We start from the raw sequence: 24394 nt of genomic DNA, 5'->3' as shown, positions 1-24394 counted from the left end.
CTCGGCACCAGTAGCCACAAAAAGCTGCCAGTGATCCATCTGGAATGTCAATACATCATCACAAATGTTCTCACTCAGAGCTGCTTGAAGCATCCAAAGGCAGCAGAATCAAAGGGAATGCTCTGCCCTTTCTCAGGAAAAAAAAAAAAAAAAAAATAGAAAATAGAAAGGCAATTAAGTTTTTCCCTAGAAGCAGCCCCTTTCACATTAAAAGGGTGACACTTCAAAAGAGGGAGACTGTGTGTGTTTCAGACAAGTTGAGTGAGGAATCCAGGACAGAGTGATCGGCCTGTCATGAAGGAAATCCAGCATTTCAGCTAAGAGTTAGAAATTAGAAATGAGCTAGAAAGCCAAATTAGTTCTCTATGCACAATGCCCACCTAAGAGAAGGGCACCCAAAAAGCACAACACTGGCAGAGGCACCCTCTGCTCCTCTCCTGAGGGATTATCCACAGAGCTTTGGGTCCCACCAAAACACTAATTGTGAGAAGAAAGGACAGCTCAGCAGGACACGCAGCTGATGCTGGCTCAGAAACCAGATTAAAAGTAAATAAAATGTGGGGCTTGCGGACAGATTTCTTCTGGCATCTCTCCTGGCCCCAGGCAGGGAGCAAAGATCTTGTCTTGCATTTCCACCTGGCCATGATGGTACCACCATTACTGGTGTGACCCAGAGGCTGGCATGGGAGCAGCTCCATAATTCTGAGATATTCCCCTCACGCTCCCTTCCTCTCTTCCATGAGAGCTCCTCTTTTTCAGGCCTCTCTCATCTTCTTTTCCCTAAAAAGCCAGTCAGGAGCACAGCTGGGATGCAGGGGCTGAGTCTCTTTGGGCTTTCCACCCTCTCTCTTTTCTTTCTCTCTTTGAAAGCACCAGGGCTGTTGTGATGCCAGTCCGACAGAGACAAGGACAGGAAATCTGTACCCTTCAACCAGGCCAGCCGGCTTCACTTTAAAGAGAAAGCCCCTGGGAAATAGAAAGTTCTGCACAGAATAAATATCCAGAAAATCAAACAAAAGTTCCCTTTGGATTTTTTTTTTTTTTTCCCCCTGGTTTCTACGTACTTGCACAAAGCCTGACACCACTGAAATTCGTGTGGTGTTTGGGAAGGGTGCAGAAATGAGCACAGAGGAACCAAATACCACGGAAAGCCTCTACTTCTGGTAAGACTGCTCCGAGTTTATACTGCCTGTCATTTTTATCTGTTTAGGAAATTATCTATATCTTTAATGTGAAATTAATGGAGTTGAGCACATCTGGATCACTGGCACTGGCTACCATGCTGCATAGATATTTTTGTACTGACATTATATTAAATCAACAATAAGGCCTCCATTTGGCATAAATTTCACAAGCACTTCTGGAAAAAAAAAAAAAAAAAAAGAAAAAGAAGGAAACACTCATAGAATTCAATAAAAGTTCAACAATTTAAAAAAAATAATTAGAGGAGTGGGAGAGAAAAAATTATTTATATTGAATATATGCATCCATATCCTGAACATGTATTCTTTGATGTTATTGAAGGCTTACAATCTAGGAATAATATGACTTCTTTTAAACTTCATCCAACAGTCTTAAGCACAAAAGTACTCTTATTCCTGCTTGTTCTGTTTGTCATTTTTACCCATCGTGAACATATCTATTATCCCACACTATAAAAAGTTTCTAACAGTTTTTTATTTTTCTTTTGAGTAGAGAGACTACTAGAAAATATAAGAGACTTTAATAAAGTTAACTTTTCACTTGTTACTGACCATTTCTGAAAAATTTAATCACATTTCAATTACTCAAAAGAAAAAAAAAAAACTTTTTATCAAATTCAATATTCTCTTAAAATGATACTTCCAAATATTGCTCAAAACCTTCCAATTTTTTTGTTCCATTTTCATAAGGTTTGAGGTAAGAATTCCCAGAGATGAATGGCATCTCGAGGTAAGAAGACAATGGCCACAGAGCACACAGTGACTGAAAGGCAGCTGAATATCTGAGGGCTTTTATCACAGCTTTATTTGCTGCTTTCATCCTCAGGCTTCTTTTCCAAAGTTCCCTCAGAGCAAAAAGTGACAAAATTAAAAGGCTGGTTCATTCTAAGTGATTTTCCTCTGAAGTGCTTTTCAAGGGCTGAGGACTCAGCCTGGAACTGTCCCTACCCCTGCAAATGCAGGAATAAATGTAAACTGCTGGAACGGGAATATTGCAAGAATTTCAATACAGTGCAAACCACCGCTGCACTGACACAGGTAGGAAACCTGATGAACTGCCAATGGATTTGAAAATTGATGGCTTTAATTGCAATTGAAAATTGGTATTAAAGCTCCCGATGCTGGTGGGATCAGCCGATGGGGTTTAACTCAAAGGATATTTTAAAGATTTTCTTTTTAAGCTGCAAATTCACACAGCCTTCAGGCTTTTTTTTTTCAAAGACTTATTGATGTATTTTGGGTTTATTTTACATCTAGTTTTCTTCTTTTTTTATTTTCTTCTTTCTGGTACCAAATTCAATGATATCAAGATACATTTTGGTTTTCCCCTTTCTGAATTTTCTTTGCTTTTTTTTCTGAAATAATCTTTCCTGCTATTTTATAAAAAGCAAACTGTACAACCCATCATTTAGCACAATAAGGGTCTAAGATTCATGATAGTGTGTTTTAAAACGTGGCTCTTTTCCCCAAAAACTCCAGCAGTAATCTTTGTACTGCATCAGTTCCTTAGGCCCCAGTTGGGCTGGAGTTAAAATCTGTGCAAACACACAAATGCCGGGGCTTCATCTTTGAAGTGGTCACTCAGCATCACCCAATAAAGGACTATCAAAAAGGAAAAGTGCTTTTGAATATTTCCTCATTTCCATGTGGTGCAGAAGCACACCAGCTTTTGCTTAATATTAAGACACCCTTCAAAGCTGCAAAAGTTAAAACATTTCTTAATGCTGTATACACTGAGACAATTGGACAATACTTCAAAGCTCTTGGGTTTAAAGCTTTTGGTATCACTACCATTCAAGTAAAAAAGTATTTATACAACACTGTCAAACAAAAGTTATGTTGCAGCTAATCTGACATAGTCTTGGAACAGAAGATAATAAAAATCTATTGCATCCTGTTTATTTTCAGAAAAGAGTGAAACGTGATCAGATGGGGCGTTTGAGCTCTGAAAAACCTTAAAAATGCTGACATTGTTTACATGATTTCAGTATTGAGTATTTATCAGCTCTAAACCAGCAAAGGTGCAGAACAGAATTCAACCAGCTTCCCAAGAGTGCAGGAAAGGATCAGATAAGGCCAGCTGAGTATTTATCAAGCTCTGAGACTCATGAGCCACTCCGGATGAGGCATGTGAACCAGAACCACTAAGATGTATCCCTCTATAAATCCATATGATTGAAAAACACTCCAAAAAATTAAAGATCACGTTCTGCCCAGCAGCCTCTTACTAATAGCAAAGAAAGTTATTGCTGCCTATTGCTTGGCTGGGAGATGGAAATCCTTTTATTAATTCATTCAGCTGCTACCGAGAAGTTTATGTGAGCGTTTTCCACGAGTTTGGGAAGTGTTTAATCAGCAGCCTTTTTCCATTAATTTTCTTCTAATTCAGCTGCTTCAGAAAGAGAGGTAAATGCACCCGTGCCTGTAAATGTTCAGCCTTTCCTCTCCTGCAACACCTCCCACTCCTGTAACAGCCAAAGACTGATGGAACAGTCCACACAGCAGCCTGAAAAAATAACATAAAACCCACCACCATCTACCTGTCCCTGCTGCTTGTGATACTTGTAAATATCATTGCCCATTTATCTTAGTTTTTTTAATTCCATAGGGTTTATTTAATCGATGTTTTGGAAAGCTAATAATTCAAATTTTCTGGTCATATCATTAGTTTACGAAGTAAAATAATTCACGTCACTCTATGTGATGCAGCAGATAGTTAAATAAGCCACTAACTAGACGAACCAGAGAAATGGGCAGGATGTTGGGTGAATAAACACGAAACTCAAAGACCTGAGTTTTCAATTCAATCAACAACAGAAGCATTGCCTTCCAAAATGGCTTTTCAAGCTGTCCTTCAACAATCACTTCCTCACAAAAAGCAGAGAGATCTGATGTGTTTGGCAAACTGTTGGACACCGGAAATCAACCTTGAAAAAGAAGATTTCGGCACTATTTCTTAGAGCTGGATATTTACCCTTGGACAGAAGCACAGATTGTGCTGGAATTCTTGACAGCTCACAACCCACTGACCACGTCCAGTTGAGGAGAACAAGAACTTCTCAGGGCTGAGACAGAGCTCTTGGGTTGGATAGGGGACCATGCAGCCTCCCAGGTTTCTGAACTCCCCCTCTCTGTGGCCAGCATCAGTCTAGGTCTCAGCAAGAGAAAATATTTATTTTGTTTTGTAGTCAAAAGAGAAATGTCAGGCTGTGGAGTACCAGGTACCAACACTGCTCAGTGCTCCCCATCTTAGGTGAACTGAGAAATCAAATTCCCAGTTCAACTTGGAGATGTGCATCAATTGAAGGCTCTCCGTAACTCTGAACAATCCATGGCATTACAAAATTAATTTCAAAACTGAAAATATTCCCCATCCTCAGGATGATTTTTCCTGAGTTTATATTTTGCCATTATTCCATAACAAAGGCTGTTTAATTCACATTCCTGAAATCAAAAAACCAAAATCATACAACTTTGTTGCGTGTATTTGGCACAGCCTTGCCTGGATTGCAAGAAAATGTAATGAAAAACAACAAAAATATTTAAACACTTCGGGTTCAACCCCACATCCAAACACATTCAGTGTAATTTTATATGGCTACTTGGAAAGTATGCATTTCTTCAGAGCCACACAGCTTCCACTGGACAGTTGTCCAAACACTAATTCCTATTTTAATCAGTAATTGAACTCTTTCTCATTTAGATTTCATAAACCGAATACCACACTAACTAAGATAGTTTTTCTGAACAGAGACTCTAGAAGCAGCAAAGTAGCTTCTGTTTTTTAGCTCCATTTTCTGTTTCCCAAGTGAGTTAAGCAGATCCTAAGTGTCACTGAAAGTGACTTTTGAAACCCATGCAAGAATGTCAGCAACTCTACTGCTTGTATATAATTTTCTACATCCTGAAAACAGTAATTTACGTGGAAGCAGGACTGAAATGTCATGACACAACAGAGTTACAATTGCTTGGATGTTTAAACTGTGCTTTTCCTGTTTTTGAACATATTTTGGTTCTCTTAAAGATGAGATTATATCCTAAATTCCTGAGGTTTATGGAAATTGATTTTAGTAGAATTGCAAAAAATTCTTGTCATTTTTAGCAACAAAAGTTTAACATAATCAATAAAAACAAAATGAGACAAACCTTAAGCTGAATTCCAGCTTCACTTCTGGAACAAAGGCAAAAAGGTTTGATTTTCCTTTCACTTAAACATTGCAAGTGGGAATCAATAGAATCAGACAATCATCAAGAGTGGAAGACACTTTTGAGTTCATCCAGCCCAACTGTCCACCCAGCACTGCCCCCGTAGCCCCACAATATCTGAACAGGGAAAAAAAATTGTCTAGTATCAAATCTGAATTTCCCATCTCATCTTAAGGCCATTTCCTCACATCCTCTCACTGCAGGCATGGCAAAAGACGAAAATCTCCTTTAACGTAGTCAGTAAATAATTTAAAAAACCCTCAGCTCAGCACAGCCTGCACTTTAAAAGGGCAGAAGTAATCAAAATAGCAAGAAGAGTAGCAAACTTTTCCAGATATTACTCTGGCTAATGAAGTGAGAGGTGAAACTAAACTGTCTGAAATATATTTTGCTATAAAATTTTGTCCTGGAACAATCTCCTGCCAAAGGAGAAGATAACAACAGAGGCCCTGAAGGATTTGTTGCTGTGACGGAGTTTGTTTAACGGGTTCATACGAATTGTTTGGAAAAATGAAAGTGGCTGTAGCTTGTCAAAAACCGCAGATTTATTAAAAAGAGCAATAATAGATGGAACCCTATCGGAGTAGGAAACAAACACGAGGAATCCGAATAGGGTAGGACAATAGGGATTGAGAGATCGTGTGCAGTGGCAGGAGATATGATATAATGCCCTTAGGGAGGCCCAGCAAAGGATTAAAAATAACTCAAGTTTGACAAGTCCCAGAGAAGATGAATCACAGCTAATGACAAAAAGAAACAGCACGCAGACAGGATCACACAATTTGTGTCACGCAGCAGTAAGGGAGGCAAAAGGTCACTGAAGAATTGGGAAGTGAATCAGGCAGTTGTGTCGTGGGTTCTCACCAAATAAACAGCTTTCAAATTTAGGAGAGCATTTACAGACTTTGCATGCTTTTTAAAGGGAGCAATAATACTCCCTAAAAATAAATAAATAAATAAATAAATAAATAAATAAATAAGTATGTATGTATGTATATAAAAATTTTTTTAAAAGAGAAAATTCCTCTTCAGTCTAGCCAGGATTTTTCTCCTTTCTGTTATCAGGACTGTATAATACAAGAAGACAACAGTTAGAATAAACGCTTACAATAAGAAATTGGCCAGAGATTATTGTGATGTACATACCAGGGCAAGGGAATTGCAGTGAAATGCCTCTTCTCTCTTCTGGCAGATTATCTGTTTAAGGGATTGCTTTACAAAATGTTTGCTCTGTTGCAGTCAGTTTCTTTGGGAATGTTTGGGGTTTTCTATGGCAGGGAAAAGGGGGAAAAGGAAGAGGGGAAAGCAATGCTTACAAATCTCTGAAAAGGGAAATATGTCACGGCCACCGCAGGCAGAGCAACAAACAAGCTCTGAGAATTTCACAGTTAGACAACACAAATGCTCCACCCAGTGAGATTCTAGGACTCTTGTATTTTCAAACCCATGCACAAAAATAAGTACTGACACTCTCTTCAAATCCAAATTTTTTTCAGAATTCCTCTTACCGTCTTCTACAGTGCTCACCCTCAGGGCTTAGTCCTGTAACCCATTATAATAATTCTCAATAACTACATGTTTTAAAGTCATCTTTATGCCACAGAGCAAACTATTTGTACTTACTGTACCAGTTAGAAATATCTCTAGTGGTGAAACCATATTCAAAAAAAATACTATAAACTAGATTTTTCAACTGTCAAATAATGGTTCAAAGTAAATATTTTTTCCTCCGAAGAGATTCTCTTTTTTTTTTTTTTCCTTAAAACATATGCACTAGCTATGGCAATTGCATAGTTTTTAAGTAAAGCAACTCCTCTGTCTGAAGGCAGAAACATTAAATATTAGCTTTTATTCAAAGAGTGATAAGTTGTATTCATGTCACTTAGACATTAAATACATAATTTTTTTACTTTATCTCAAACTGCTGGGATTTACTGACATTTTGGTGTTTTCGGAAAATGAAATTACAGTTCCAGGCTTGGTTCCAGGGCAGGCTACATCAAAATCACAAACCAAACTTATTAATGATGGAAAAAAGAGCTTTTGGTTTCATGTACACATAGACTCAATTCATGCAAGTCACACTTGTACCTCCATGTAAAAGTGAGTAATCAGAAACAGATTTGCCAATAAAACCAAATTATTAGAAAAACCTCTAAATGCATTTTTCTTTACTTTTCGTTTTACTGCCAAAGTGACCAGTCTATGTTGCATTATCAATTTTTTTCTGGGCAAAATTGAGGCTAAAAAATTAGTTTAAATTAGGAAAAAACCCAAAACTTCAATTCTCTATCCCTATAGGTAGAGTGAAACCACACAACCTCTGCATGTATTAAGGTCATTTACCATCTTTCCCAGAACTTCCAAGGACATTCCCGTGGTATGGAATAGTTATTTTTATTTTAACAATAAATAATCATTTAAATTTTTCACGTAATTAAAAAAATTCTCACAATACTCCTAAGGATTGCAGTATTGTAAAATATGCTAAGGAAAAAAAGTCAATTAATTTAAGACTAAAACACTAGAGAATGAAAGCAGAAGTTTTCTGCAGTGAGCTCTGCATTCCAGTAGAGCGTCTTGATTCATTGACAGAGCATTTTTTCTAACAGAAACAAACATTAAGTGCAAAATAGACAGGAACGAAGCAGTAATTTCAAGTTCAGTTACTATTTCTAGAGAGCTACAGCTACAAACACTGGAATTAGGATTATAATTCAAGCAAGGGAAAACCAGCCAGGGAGGTGGCCCTGCGCACACTCTGGTCTATTCAGAGTTCCAAGTTCTTTGGTGATACAAAAATCATTAACAACCCCCTTTTGTCTGAGTTTTCTCATGAAAAGGGCTCAAGCAGATATTCCTTTTAAAGCTCCATCAAAAATAACATCTTTAATTCCTCTGCTCTGCTGTTAAAAGCTTGAATCTTTACCCAGAGTGAACAGACTTGTCACAAAGTAGCTAAAAGCTATCATGATATTTCTTTAATGAATGCAAACCTTATTGAAAAATAAAACACAATATGAATCAATTTGTGCCTGTTCTGACTGTGAATTTCAGAGTTAATGCTGTACAGGATAAGCCTAAGCAGCACTTGGGGATAATTTGTGCTTTTAATTTGTGGGGGTTTTTTTGGCACAGTCCAGGGGTCAGGTTTTATTTTTGTTTCAATTCACAGCACAGCAGACCTGTATAACTCAATAATTTTTTATATATTTACTTATTTGGTTTCCAAATCTGGCAGAGGGCAGACCCTGGCTTCTCTTCACAGAAGTCTCTCCCCAGAACCTTTTCACCTATGCCCACTACACCAGTCTAGATGTGACCCTATGAACCAAAATTAGGAAAATCAGCAAGGAAACAGAGAGAAGAAGTTGGATTTTCAGACTGATCCTGCAGCTCCACCTCAGCCCTAAATATAAATGTAAAGGTGTCTCCTTGAGTCCCACCGGACTGGAAATTCTCATTAACACTTGGCAATTTGAACAACTGCAGTGGTAATTTCACAAGACGATTTGGCATTAGCAAGAGACCAAGAAATAAATAAAGGAAATTGAAAAGTTTTTCTTCATCCCTGCTTCTTTCAGGTTTTTGGGTTTTTTTCCCACTGTTTAATGCCATCTTCTATTGTACACATTCAGTCGTCCCCCAGCCTTGCCCAGGATGGTTACAACTACACAAGTGTCAGAAACTGAACACACATCTACTCAAAGAACAGCTGCCAAGAGAAGTTTTTGTACTTATGCAGAGCCTCTTACTGTCCTGAAAACTGAATTTTAGCCCTTTTGGAGGGCTATAATTACGGACCAGATTATGGCATTATGTTTAAACAATTTGTCTCAATTATCTAGAAAACTGTGTTTAAGAATTTATTGAAAGCACTGGGCAGGAGGGAAAAGCAACAGTTATGATTATGAAATTCTACTTCATATTGAGAGACTTAGGCTGCACAATCCTGTCACTTGGACAAACACAAAAGAGGATGCAACTTGTGAAGTTAAAGACCAGTCCTGGGAGAATTACCGGAATGACCTTGAGGAGAACAAAACTGGCACCGGATGAAAAACGAGCCTAAACTTTAACACTATATCTAAGATATATCAAATACTGGTCCCATCTCACTGCCAGCATCCAAGCTGTTAAAAGAATTACCACTTAGGGTGCAAGGAATCAGGTGCCCTTTTGTCCCAGGGGATGCAAAGGAGCATTATTGAAATCTGAGGACAACAAGCAGATGAAGTGAGATGCTCTCAGCTCAACACTGGTTGTGACAGGCATCTGTACAAGAAATTGATGATGGGTGAAATCAGCCTTACATATTTTCAGATGAGTCTCAGCCCATACCAATACCAAATCCTATTTTTGCCTTTTTTGTCCCCATTGTTTACTGGAAAAAATATCGTTTCTTAGGCTAACATATCTTTATTATCAACTTTCTAACTCTTCAGAGGAGTTGTTTTCCTCAGCTGTTGGACAAACCCTGCTCATGCAAAATATAAGATATACTTTATAAAACTTTTTTTTTTTTTTTTTAAATCTACTGAATAGATATTTTAAAAGAGCTGCTGCCTCCCTTTCCCATTAGAGCTGGCCAAATTCTGTGCAACTGATTGCTTTATTGTGGAGTCCAGCTTTTGGCTCCCTGGTGCCAAAAGGCATAATAGATAAACAGCTGGAGCATTCTCTTCACTTGGAGATTACATTTGCCAAGAATGCTTTTGACTGTGAAAGCAAACACACACACAGACACGCACAGACAGGCACACCAGGGAGAGGCTGAGAAAATCATCTCTGGAAAGCTGTAAACATTGCTCATTCCTTCTTTTGGGATGTTCTGTTACGATTAGGACAAGGCTGTGGAAGCAACTCATAGTGCAGGAGGAACACCATGCACAGAGGTGGAAAATGAATTCCCTAAGATCATAAAGAGCAGCTACAACACAGGCAGGAATGGAAGGCAACAACATCCAGACATCACGCCACTCATTCATTCTCTCCCTGTTCCTGGGAAATTTGGATTGTGCATTTAACTCCTCGTGGATTTTGCTTCTGGTTCAGTGCACATTTACTGTTGTGTATGTCTCCCCACATGTAGGCTTAGTCCTTGAAAAAAGGACTTATTTTAGGAAACATCCATATGCTACAAGCTGAAATCCTTAAGAAAGACGAAGCAATGAAACAAAGACGAAAGACAGCTAATGCAACCAATGTGATGCAGGATTATTTTAGCACTTCAAACCAGCCAAGCACGGTGGCAGCAATCAAGACCAAGGAAAAGATGTGAAGGTGTGATTGCTTGGATTTAGGATCCTGGGAGCAGGGTCTGGAGACCATTTCGTGTAGCTTTGACATTCAAGCCACGTGTCTCAGTCACCGAGAGGAGATCTACAGCAGGAAAGGGTGGGGGATAGATGGAGCCAAGGTGAAGGGGCCACCCTAAAACCTGCAATGAGGAAATTTGCAGGGGCAGCAGGCAGGAAAATTCCAGCGAAGTACATAGGAAAGGATGTCTTGGAGAGAATTTGAGGGGAACCTGAAGGGCAGGAGCTACAGACAACACGCACAGAGAGGTCAATAAGGAATTCAGAGGTGAGGAAGGAAATGGATAATTTTAAAAGATGAAAACGTCAAGATCAAGTTTAAAATTACTGTTGTTGGATGGGGGTCAGAGCAACTTGAGCTGGTTGCAAGATGCTCCCTGCAAGGGGGGGGTTCCACCCTCAAAAATTCCTTCTAACTCAAGCTATCCTACAATTCCATGACAGATTTTGAGAGAGTGGACTTTTACTGGGAACAGAAGAAACTTGATTAGAAGAGGTTTGTCAGGATGTGCACAAGGGAGGAAGGCTCTGGGCTGAGCTTATTGGGAGGTTTAAGGACAGGAGGTTTAAGAACAGGAGAAAGCCTCCTTATTGGGAGAATTAAGAGCATCTCTCCCAAAGAACTTACACTTTCCACAGCCCAAGTTCTTGCGCAGCCTGGGACTTTGCAGAGATGCAGCCTTTGTTAATGCATGGACCAAACTCGCACACGAGCTCCGAGTGTGAAATATCCCATCCGGCCTGCAGCTCTCACCAGCCCTGAGACAGAAATAATAATAATGTGGTGAAATGGGATATGGCACACACCATCTGGCAGCTGTGCAAACAAGAAGAAGAACCCTATGAAGAACATTATTACACGTTTGGGGACCTGCTGATTACATTGCACGTCTAAGGTTAGACATTTTGGTGTGCAGAACTTGAGAACGCAGTCTAAATCGTGGATAATTTAATAGGTTGCACATGGACTTCACCTCCAGTTTATTAATTCTTTTTTTTTACTCAACAATACATCCCTTTTTAAAAGGCTTTCTTGGTTTTGTGGTGAGATGCTTAAGCTGTAGTTTCAAACACATGAAGTTGAAAAAAAATAATTTGTTTTCTGTGACAGTAGGAATATGTAAAAAGGTCAGGTCCTACCGAAGAGTTCAGCTTTGCCACAGAGCTGAGAGATCATATTTCAAATTGATCTATCACCTGCACAGACAGCAAATCCTCTTCCCCTTAAAAAGACCAAGGGGGTTTTTATTCCTACCTTTTTACCTTTTTCTTTCCCCCTCATGGGAGAACAAGAGAAAGTGATTAAGGAGAGTGTGTTAATAAAAAAGCTCTTTAAATCAACAAGCTTATGGATTTTGAAGGACTGCCAGGAGAGTCATTAACAGAAAAATATTCAAAAGGCACTTAAACGTGTTCTCTGACTTCAATAGATTTGTTTCTGTCACCTCACAAGAAAACAGAACAACAGAGAGCTCAGCCTCATCCCCTGGCTGGTTCTGTGTGCTCAGCATTGCATTTCAATTACCCACTCAAGCCTGCCAGGATTCCCTCTCTTGCTCCCTCTCCATCCAAGAAACCCCCATCTTTCCTTCACCTGCCTCACATGGACTATTTCTGCTGCTTGAAGCTCTGACTTCTCACTTCCTTCAGCCACCTCTATTTACCAGGGCAGTGTTATTTCATCACACGACTTCTATGTGGTCCTCTATGCATTCCTGCATTTTTTTTTTTCAATCTCCTCTCACTGCCTCATGCCAAATTCCTCATCTTTCTGAAATGCGCACATCAGCCTGGTGCTGCAGCAGACGGGGCTTGGGAGAAGAGAAATCAAGTTCACAAATAAAATGGACCAATCTAAAACTGCAGATGATTAAGTTTTCCAGTTTTGGAAGAGTTGTTTGAATCTGATGTCACGGTAACTTGAAAACAGACATCAAGCATCTTGAACCCATGGTCCTACAAGCAACTGGCCATAGCATCACCAAGAAAAAAATTATTCCTCTCAGTTCCCCTATAAATGCAGGAACATTATCAGCTACTATTGATTCCCCTGCTCTTTTCATGTTGTCTCAGGATTTAAAAGCATTGCTGCAGAATGTGGAGCTGTAGAAAATTTGCTTTCAATGGAGTTCTGTTTGCTCACATCTTCTGTCACCCTCACCACAATACCTTTACACTTCTTATGTATCTCCTAGCCTAACCCTATGGTTTTCTGCCTCATCTCATCCTTTCTCTGATTGTCATAACCCCAGCTTCTTCCCTCCAGGTTTTTCCTCTTCAATACTCAGCTTTCGTTCCACTACTGCATAAAATTTTGGTTTTTTTGTTTCCCTGGGCAAGGAACAGAACGTGCTGTGACCAGTCCACCTCTGTGCATCCTGATGTCCACTGCCTTGCTCCTGCCTAGCATCAACATTAACTGAGTCTCTCATCTGATCCCACATGCTGACTTCCACAAAATTCTGTCAAATTTGGCATGTGGAGTGACTGCTTAAGCCTCATTTCCTTAGGAAACCAGCTAAAACATTTCACTTCCTTTCTCTAAACTGGATTAAATAACGGCAAGCTGGATGGGGCAGCAGCAGGACAAACATGACCTGGTCAGGAATGGCGCCAGGGCTCACAGGTGCTTCTCTCCAAGCCTAAGGAAAACAGCTCACGGTGTGGACTCATCTTTCAGCCCTCAGATTCTCTTAATTGCTCAGTGAATTATTCACCCCAGCTTGCTCGTCCCTCCCTCAGTCCTCTCTCACCTACTTTGCCCTGAATTCGCGTTCAACACCTTCCCCTGGAGCACCAACAATTCCAAAATGAAAAAGTTTGCTCCCACTTCCACAGCATCAAGGACAGACTCTTCTGAAGGTTGGCTACAACACCTGGAAGACAAAGCAGAGAAACACTTGGAAGTCCTGGATGATGAGTGAACATGTTGTAATAATCAGGCTGCAATTAATCAAATATCCTGCAGGGATATTTGGATTAGAACAGGATGGGCCTGTTCTAATGCTGGAGAAGAACTGAAATGGTTCAATATTTGTGACAAAATACAAAAGGAGGACAGATCAACAGGAAAGCACAAGCTGACACAGCACTGTGCTCATCAGCCCTTAATTTAACTGGGAAAACCTTTTTTTTTGTCACGGTACAGTATATTCCTTTAAAATACACAAAACATGCAGTACCACAGCTTTTCTCACACTGAATTCAGCAAAAAAATTTGCATTTGAAGTCACATTCTCAGTAGCACTCCAAGCCTAGCATAATATCCAGTCAGAATATTGAAATCAAGGATCTGAGCTGTTTGAACCAGTCTAAAAGATGCAAGAAATACTCAATTAAATGCTGGCTACAAGAACCTGGTTTTTAGACAGCGGAGTTTGTACACGCAAGGCTGGAAAAACCAGCAGCTCTGCTTCGCCAGATCCTGTCAGCGAAATATTTCAGAGAGGTTACAAATCTTAATTGAGCACAGCACCACATGTCAGGAAAGGTAAGTAGTGTCACTTGTGTGCCAAGGAGGAGGAAAGGAGGACAATGGGAAAGAGCAAGAGGTCAAGCCTGGGGAGCAGGACAGGCTGGATAAACAGCCAGACACTGCTGGGTCTCAATCCAAGCTCAAAAATCACAGCTTTGACAACAAACAAAAAAATTGGTGGTCAAATGTGATTGAATTTGAGAGACTGTTCTATAATAAATCATGACAAGGTTAATTCTCCTAAACTCTCCCCTGCAGATGCTAATCTACCCTGGAGTTAATCCATGATTCCAGAATAATTATGAATGCAAGTCTCCAAAAGCAGTTTCCAAGCAAATAATTGTGCACAGCTTTCTTTTTTTATTCCTTTGCTCTGCCTCCCAAAATAATGAGGGACACACAAACAAAACCTTTAGCAAACACCTCACAAGAAAACTAAAACATAAATAACAGCACTCCTAGGAGAGGTGATGACTATGCAGATGGATTTAAAACACAATTGAGCTCAACAAATTTTGAACAAACTTTTGTACTGCCAGAGGAAAAAAATAGAAAACAAACAAAAGCAAATCAAAACTCAAAAAAGGACATCCCAGAAATCCAATCAACGCACAGATAACATGTTCCCTACAAGGCTTCTGCCAATTTTTGGAGAAATAATACTGTGAGTACACAGTCAAAATCCCAGTGTCAAAGTTCTGCATGAAAGATAAATGAAAGAGAATATTGCTAGACAAATTAGCAAGAATCAGAAATTCTGGAAGGGAAAAAAACCCACAAAATTTAAATTATGGAATTAAATGAGAAGGGAATACACGGAGTCATAAAGCTCTTATCTCCTGCTGGTGGACTGAGGTCAGTGAAACACATTTATAAGTGGAAAACCCCACCTTTTTTTCCCCCTAGTTAATTTTAAGCAGGGGAATGAATTTCAAAAGGGTTTGGGAGGGAAGAAAAGAGAGAGAGAGAGAGAATGGGACTGAGAAAACAACTAATCAAACTGTGTTTCCTTTGGACACAAACCTAAAAAAGCATTTCTTGGGAAGCTGTCTTTAGAACACAAAGTCAGAGTTTGGGCTCTGTAGCAGGTAGCATCAGCTTAAGAAACAAACTGAACAACAAAAAACCCAGTTATTCTTAAAAATACTTGGAGAATTACAAGCAGAAAGAAAAGGAAAAAAAAAAAAAAAAAAAAAAACAGGGAAAAACCCCACAGCACCCAAACAAAATCCATCATTGCACAAGTTATTCTGTCTTCAAATAGAGGCAAAACTCCAAAGGTCCCTGTGGTTTCACCTGTGCTTTTTCAAAGTATTTTGAGCTTTCTGAGTGCTTTTTATTTGTCAGAATTCAAGGGAAGAGAGAAAATGTCCACAGATACAGATTTGAGAGGCAGGGAAACAGGCAGAGAGTGAAGAACTGAATCCCTGGAGCTGACTAAAGCAGCATCTACCCAAGCATAGTTATAATATTGTTATTTCTGCAGTCAAACAAGCAACTGGTTGCCTGGCATCAAGGAGAACTATTTGATGAATGGAGAGGTGTGAATTTGCTGAGACTTTTTTTCCAGAAGTTAAATAATTTCATTTCAATGGCAGTGAGGTCAGTAAAGCATAAATCCAAGAATACATCTCTAATTAAGTGATAAAGCTAATTGGATCTGAGTTTATTTCCGGATTAGAGCCTGCACGGCTGAGATAAATGCCAAGGAAAATCTGAGGGAAAGATTTCTCTTCTTTAAAACTCCTGAGGGACAAACTGTGATTTGATTTGATCACACCATTACTTTTAGTATTTAAGATGCCTTGAAACAACAGAGATGACATTAATTTCATCAGTTAAGGAAATGTAAAAAGCAAGGGAGCCGATACACAACCATCACTTGATTCCTGAGCTCTGAGGGTTTTTGGTATTACAAAATCTGAAGGAATGACGGCCCATTGAAACACAAAGAGATGCTGCGCTTGCTGTAGATTAAAAAAATCAAACTTCCATTTTTCCGGTTAAAAAATAGGAAAAAAAAAATTTAAAACCACCGCAAACAAACAAACAAACCCTCCACAACCCAAAAATTTTCTGGTGTTTACTACAGTCAAACAAACAGCTTAAGTACATTTCTCAGACACTGACTCTTGTGGAAAATCTAATTTGATTTTACTCAGGAAGAAAGAAGCAAAAAGCCAGTGAGGAAGCTGATCTAGTTAGTAATTTGCTTAAGGACACATTTCCCTTCAAGTGCAAAAATTGTCATTGACTTCGATATTAAAGCGTCTCATTGGATTGCATAAAAATGCTAAATTCATTGCAGAATCAAGCCCTAAATTTCCAGGTGTAACAGCAGGAGAGTAAACATGGATGTGAAACCACAGAAGTGCAGCAGAAATGTCTGCCCAAGTCTAAAGGATTGGCTCCGAGAAGTAGAATTTCCCCAGAGGTGTCAGTAAGGGGTTAACTCGGATGCCAAGCAAATATAATTTAGATGTCAACATTGTTAATTATTTAATTGCTCATAAAAGCACAATTGGTGCAGACTGGGCTACGAATGACATCTCATTCCCAAGGCAAAGCTGGGGGGAAGGGAGGTTTGCTTTGGGAAACATCTCGGTTTATGTTGCCCCTATATCCCCCCGCTACCACGGCTGCTGGAGGCAGCATTCCCAAAATCCCAGCAGGGGAGACTCTTCCCACAAAACCCCTTGGAGATCCCAGGAATTCACCCACTCCCAGAGAAGGGCTCAGGAGCGTGACAAGCTCTGCTTCTCGTTCAGGAGGATACCAAAGCCATCAACACCATTTTTGTGTTACGTGTGATAACGTCAGCTCAGCAACAATTAGACATTTCTTGGAGTAATTACTCTTCCTCACAGATCTACCATTCTGAATTTATCCTTCTGTGTTCATCCTGAATGTGATATATTGTTCTGCCTGACCTCTTGCTTGGTCTGGCTTTTAACCACAGCACCTCTAAGCTGAATTTAAAAAAAAACAAACAAAAAAAGACATTCCACACTGGTGGAAACCGTTTTTCACAAATAATTTTGTTCTTAACCAGAACAGAAATTTTCATGAGAGAATTTCTTGGAAAAAATATTTCCCTTAAAATGGCATCTGGACATGTATACATAAATTTTTCATCTTCAGGAAAAGTGAAAGACAAAGTGAAACCTTGACTTTTTCTCTTCTATGATACTCGTGACTCTTTCTCCCTTGGAAAATCCGGGCTGGGAAAAAGTGCCTGGGTATCTGCTAGAGCTATTGCCTCTCATGCATAGCTCTGAAATTCATCTTATTATGGAAATCAGACCTGCTTTTGTGCCACATTGTGGGACATCCTATAGATTTATTCCACACTTAACAGGATTTACTAATAGACTCATCAAAGAAACCCAAACTAAACCACAAAACAACAAAATCTGTCGTTGTTGGGTGATTTAATATCATAATTTTATGATTTCCAGTTGAAGTTTTTAAGTTGCCACTTTGGAATGAAAGAATTAGTAATTTCAAAACGTAATTTTTAAATTTCAAGTGAAATGACGTAAAACCAAAAAGTATTGTAGAATAATGTTCACTATACTAAACAGGTGAACTCTCCCTCCACATATTTCTGTATGACCAAGACCCTACAGGAATCAGATTTGTTCTGCTTTATACACTGCGTCCTGAAGAATGGAACTAGACTTGAATAAAACATACCCAGCCCCACCAAAAATCTCAGCAATTTCCTATTTAAATCACTTCATAGATTTACGATCTATTCATATTTTTCCTCAGGAGATTGGGATTATTTCCAAATTACCAGGTAGTCTGATAAAATTTGGGCATTACAGGTCAAAAACCACATGGACAAAAGTATTTTTGTGGGAGGATTTCTTTGAGGAGAAGTAAATTTTTACCGCAGATAAGCCCTTGTGAATATTTCCTATTATCCCATTAGCATGTTTTCTGTCCTCTGGATTTGGAAACCTCCTGCACAGTCTGTATTCCTGATCTCATTTAAACCCATATTTAAATGCAGAATAACTGATTAGCCAACATCCTTTGTGCTACACAACCACAATTTTCATGCTCTTATAATTAAAGTTGTCATCCCTTGCTTTTTATTTCTCTGACCTTGCACTGAAAAAAAGCCATAACAGGGTAATACTCTGTCTTTTTCCTGCAAATTCAAGGATTTGGGGGTTTTTTGCAAGTAAAACAGAATTAAAACCACACTTTCCTCCAAAGATATTTGCCAGGTAATAGAGCAACACTTCATAACTCTTTTATAGGTGAACTGTATTCAGAGTTTAAGTTTTGTCCATAAACCTCATTTCTTTAAATTATGATGCTTGCTAGCTTGTACTGTGTGTACGGATTTCACAGCTCTTACAAAATGTTTTTAAGTAACATAGATATTACAAGATCACAAATTCATGCTTCTTTGTATTCTTTGCATTCGGTGAAATGAGAGTCAACCTCTACTTCTTATATTCTATTCACCATAATTCGATAAAATGAGATCATTTCAGTTAGGAGATACATTTTTTCCCCCTCTAAATCACAGAAACGCTAAATATTTTATATTTCAAATTAGATCTTGCCACACAGCTTGAATATTGTGAGGAACTCACCAAGTATTTCTAAAGTGAAACATATTTAGAAAGCCTTATGAATTGCTTCCATTACTCTCTCTTTCATTTGTTTCTTATTTTGAATTGTAGGACATACATTTCTCATTCCTTCAAAGCCACAAGCACATCATTCAAATTTCCATGGTAAGTGCAATGCTGGGAGAGTGACATTAAAACCACTTTCATACGGGAAACTATCAAAATTATCTTTATTTACTTCCACTGCCTTACAGATCACTTGTTGCAAATGCGATGACTTTCTCTTTTTTTAGTAAATCAAGGAAAACTAAACGAAGTTTAAATTAAATTAAATTAAATTAAAAGAGGCACCTCTTTTAATTCTTTCAACTTAGTTTTTGTATCATTTATGAAATTAGCAATTACATCTAAGAAAAGTCTATAATAATCCAACATTTCTTTCTAAATGAAACATAAAAAGAAAATAACTTAGTGTAAATTAGCATATCCAATAATAAACAAAAATATGCATATATTTCTACTGAAACAGTATTTTTAATACTATAAACTACACCATGGTGTAGATGTTAATTCAGAGCAGGTTTTGAGAAATGCAACTGTTTATTTTACACTGAGTTTCATCAGGGATATCCTTTAAAGGGTACATGCTGATTGCCGATGCACGGGTTTATGATTCAATTTGTGACCTCCACGTCAGAATTAAAGCTGAGGACTGAGATAGCTCAGTTAACCTCATCTGCAAATCATTTACAGCAGGGAACACCACGAGTGTGATACCGACCCCTAAATGTCTGGGTTTTTTCCTGTATCAAAGTACACATGCTATTAACTGCCATTAATGATGCTGGTATTTAAAATGGGATTAAGGATTTCACACTGGGGAGAAAAAAAAAGACCAAAGCCACTTTTTTTCTTCTAATTCCGTTACATTCATTTGAAAAAGAAAATTAAGGTTTTCTGAACTGAAAACAAGGGTCAGAGAGTCATCAGAAGTGGGAATCTCTTTTTTTCTACAACTTGAGCTGTGTAGCAGAATATTCCCGTTCCCTGACACATTCAGCTGATCCCTTATTCTCTTGTTCCACCACTAAAGCTGCTCTGGGAGAAGAAGATGGGAGCTACCACGGTTATGAAACAAAATAGGTACAGCACATTTTTAATTAATCATATAAGGGCTTGAATTTCATTAGAAATACAATTTAAGGAGCAGAGCAACAAATGTACAATGGAGAGCTAATTAAGTGATGCCACGTACTACTCCGTGACACTGTCATTTTTTCCCAGCTTTCCTGGGAAAATAAATTTAGTTTTCAATTTTGTCAAATATAAACACGAAATTTTAATCAGCTGATGCCTCATGAGTCACTTGGTAACCGTGGTTTTGCTTGGATGTCAATTCTAGTTTCCTAGTTTTATTTTTGTTTGTTTTTTGCCTGCTCCTGGCAGTGGTTCTCAGCACTGTTCTGACTTCTATGTGCCTGCCTTCACAATTTCCTGGAGCGAAAAGGAACACGGTGCCTTTAAGCCCAACTCCTTGTGCCTGTTGAGAGGCAAACAATCCACAGGCACCTGATTCACAAACTTGCACACTCAGCCTGGCAACTTTTCCTCCTCCCAAACGCAGAGCATGTGACAACTGCAAAGCTTCGGTGAAGAGAGGCAAAAAAAAGAGAAAAAAAAAGAAAAAAAAATTTAAAAATTACAAGGGGAAGAGTTCCCCAGCCTCCTCTGGTTGCGTGACCAAAACAGAAAGGAAAAGCACGACAGATAATCCCTGAATACCCAGCCTTTAAATATGCAGGAGCCTCAGGCACGCAGCATCGTGGTAGGTAAATGCACCATCCAAATTGGAGGTGTGCAGGCACTAGAGAGCAAACCCCCTCACCCCAGCCTCAGCCAAATTCCAGCTCCTTGGCTATAAGCAAAAAATTACCTAATTAAAGGGTGAGGGACTACTAAGCAAAGTTGGGGAATGATTAGTGGTCGCAACAAAGCTGTCGCTTTTCGTATTTATCTGAATCAGGTACGTGCTCATCTCCTCTGTTTGCACCTTGTGACACCCTTGTGACAGCATTTCAGAGGCAGAAAAGAGAAAATAATCATTATTTGGCTCTTCTATATTCAACCAATGTTTGCCCAACTACCAGACAAAACTCATTTAATTTATATAGTGCACCTACTAAATTATTGTTACATCCAGGTAACGAAACTTGTAAAGAAATAAATTCCTCACTTAAGTATAAAACCCAAGGACGTTGTCAGAAGGAGATGCACTCTGCAAAATGCATGGAATAGAAAGCAGTATTTACCAAACTCATTCAGAGTTCAGCACACTGGGCTGCAGAACAGTTTCAAATGTAGGAAAAGCAGCAGCCTCCTGCACCATTTCCAACAGCAATCTCCCCGCACAGCCTCTTGCAGCACCTGATAAGAAATACAACAAATTCAGCCCAGCTTCCATCTGCAGAACCTGAAATTTGCTCGTACATGCAGGTGATTCGCTAGGCAATGAGTATCGAAGGATGACTTTGTCCTGCTGGATTTCTCAAGGGAGCAGGTTAAAAACATGACCGGGTGCTCTCCAAGCTCCAAAACAATGCCCCAGATTCCCTTCTCTTCTCCCCACGCCCTGCTAGAATCCCAGGTGAAATCCCACCTGTCCCCCCAGACACTACCTTGTCCATGCCAGATACTTCATTTCTTAAGAAGGAAGGAGTTTTTAACATTATATTGTGATGGAGAAAACTGCAAGTGTAAATACGAGACCTATTAGACAATAGGGGGAAGCAAATATCATCAGCAAACAGCATCAAGATGGTACAAAGTGAAAAAGAAATACCAGCATAAAATGCATAAACAAGTTTATGCTTAATCGCAATGATAACAAAATTCAGTTCATGATTTTCACAGTGGTTTGGTTTTAACATTAACTAAAAATTACTTATAAAGACATTTCCCATCACACAAGGAAATAATCCCAGCTATGTTTCACAACTACTACAAAGCAAATTCCCCTCGGTTCCTTAGCTAGCAGTAAAGCTAAATGAGCTACAAAGAACTCAGCTTCTAATTGTTAGTGAAGCGAATAAACCGGAGTTAGAAATACAGCCTCAGTCACAATATTTCATTATATGGTGTTATAAAAGCCAGGTATACTAATCACCCCAGCAATTAGATGAAATCACAACTTAAGTGAATACTTAAATATAATGAAACTCACTCCTCCTCTATCTGCCCTCTCGAACCAGGGAAAGAAGGCATGAACCTACTTCAGTGCGTTAACCACGAAAAATAAATAACTATTAAAATATTTTATCTATTAAAAATATAAAACCTGCAAACAAACAAAATCATAATTATAATTACACGGATTATGGGCAACCAAAGCAATCCAAGGTACTTCCCTCCACAGCATCACAGGATAACGTTTCTTTTCCTTCCACGTTCGCACACAAAGCCGCAGAAGAAACGCACTGGGGGACAAACTCCGAACCCTTCCAAAACAAATTATCCTGATGTGCTGCTCCTAATCAGGACTAACACATCAAGAGAATACTCAGACTAGTGCTTAATGTAGCTTTGACCCTGGCAACCCCTCTTAGAGGGGTAAAAATTAGGGCTAGAACCAGAATTTTGCGAGAAAAATTGCAACTTGGTTCGCATTGTCCTAAATCCTGCTGAGGCTTTCATGCCAGCTTGGCATCACTACACAGAATTTTTGTGAGATTGCTGCTGTTTGGGAGTTCTCTAACACAAGGTTTTATTTTAGCATTAATTATCCCTCTATTTGCGTACAAAGGCTTTAAAAATGGGTAGCAATGGACTCCGTTCCACCTTCCCAGCGGCAGGATAAATCCAGGAGATTACTAAAAAATATATTATTCAAAACACAAGTAGCATTATTTTGTTGTGGGCTGTCATAAATTCTGTTATAATAAAGTGAAGTAAATGTTGAGTCACTTTAATTAACATTAGAAACAGAGAAGAAAACACTTTCTTTAATTCTCTGCAAGTTTATTTCACTTAGCTTAGATCCACAACAAAACTAAATCACACTTGTCAGTGTTTCTATTAAGTTTCTCACAAGTAGTTAATAAAGCACTTACTATTTCTATTTTCTCAAATATATATATATATATTTTTTTTTTTTTAATTAGTTTGAATTCTTGGCTTTCTTCTTGTGCAAGTGCTTAATTCTTTTTGGAACAGGAGCAAACGATTGTGCCTGACCCTTCTATGCCTTATAATAGCATTAATCATGCTAAATTCTTTTGGTGCTCATGTGGATATAATGTAATTATAACAAATTCCTGAAGATAATTTCTTATTCCCCCTTGGTCTTTGGGACAAATCTAAAATACGCTGAATTTGTATAAAGGAACGCATGCCAGAAAATTATAAAAGAAAATATATATATATTACATAATAAACAGCAACAAGGAAGAATAAAAATTATTAAAATTAATTGCTATATGATAAAGACAAATTAATTTCTAATCTATTTTTCCATTTGCATGTCACTATCCAAACCAAAGAATATTTGGAGAACTAGATTCTCTATCAGTAGTTTATAATTTTAAATAATATAATTTTTAAGTAATATAATGAATTATAGTTTTCCTTCTTTTTATACAACATAAACCCCCCCACGTGAGATATGATCTCATTTAGGATATATTCCTTCTAAAACACAGGGAAAACAATCGGGCTCCGAAGTTTCACGCTCTCAAATAACAAAGTCTAGCAATGCACAAATTTAAGACACAAATAAAAGAAAAAATATGCAAAAAAGTGGAAATATCAATTCCTATCATGGAAGTTTAACAGAGTGTATTTAGAAAGGAAACCTGTAGTAGGACTTCAATATGAAAAGTGTACCCAGTGAGACTTACAATTAAAAAACCCCATTTCTGCAACATTTCTCAATAAAAATAAATACTAGATACCAGAATTTTTATATACATATATATAATTATATATTTAATATATAGTTATATATTTTATATATCCTAACTATATATTCTAAACTATAGTCCTAAAGCAGTGTATTCTTTGAAATAAATATCATCTATGAGAAAATAATAAAGCAATTGTTGTAGTTAATCCATAAAGAAAAAAAACTTAAAGAATTTTTATAGCTCCAAAAACATTTAGTTACAACTTGCAGCATCAATTGTCCAGAAAAAGTAGACTTCAGAATTTAAAACAAAAAATGCTGCCCCTCTATGTAGCTTTTAATATGATTCTCTTCCTCTTAGATATCAAGTAAAGTTCTACTGGAGATCATCAGGGACAGAGCGAATTTTCAGACCAGAGCAAGAGTGATTTCAGAGCAGTGAAACACACAAATAAAATAATTTCATGCAGTGGAGGTCCAACATTGTCCAGTTAGCAACCTGACACAAATTATATAATTTTTAATGTGTTGCACAACATCCATGAAAATGAAACATCGTCAAGTTCCTAAGCAGCATCTTTTCATGACGTTTTAAAATCCTGTCCCTGATCCCTTCATTTTGCACCGTTTCATATTGTCTCACAAATAGGAACCCAATATTTTAAACTTAACTGGCTGATGCAATGCATGTACTTAAGTTTTCG

At 38.3% G+C, this 24394-nt stretch overlaps 1 long non-coding RNA gene across 6 annotated transcripts in view; it reads right to left on the bottom strand.

Moving 5' to 3' along the window:
- Nucleotides 1–24394, bottom strand: part of LOC120748985 (uncharacterized) — a 114609-nt gene that overhangs the window by 20042 nt on the left and 70173 nt on the right. For 5 of the 6 annotated variants that reach the window (XR_009207562.1, XR_009207559.1, XR_005699494.2 and 2 more), the window contains 2 exons: nt 13484–13602; nt 11355–11485 (listed from right to left, as the gene is read on the bottom strand). This is a non-coding gene — a long non-coding RNA (uncharacterized LOC120748985). Of the gene's footprint in view, nt 1–11354; nt 11486–13479; nt 13603–24394 lie in introns of all 6 variants that reach the window. The other variant, XR_009207560.1, reaches the window with a different exon arrangement.

The sequence above is a fragment of the Hirundo rustica genome, chromosome 2 (assembly GCF_015227805.2).
Source record: "Hirundo rustica isolate bHirRus1 chromosome 2, bHirRus1.pri.v3, whole genome shotgun sequence".
Taxonomy (NCBI): Eukaryota; Metazoa; Chordata; class Aves; order Passeriformes; family Hirundinidae; genus Hirundo; species Hirundo rustica.
The sequence above is the reverse complement of the archived record's forward strand: the minus strand, read 5'-3'. Positions and strand labels throughout refer to the sequence as shown.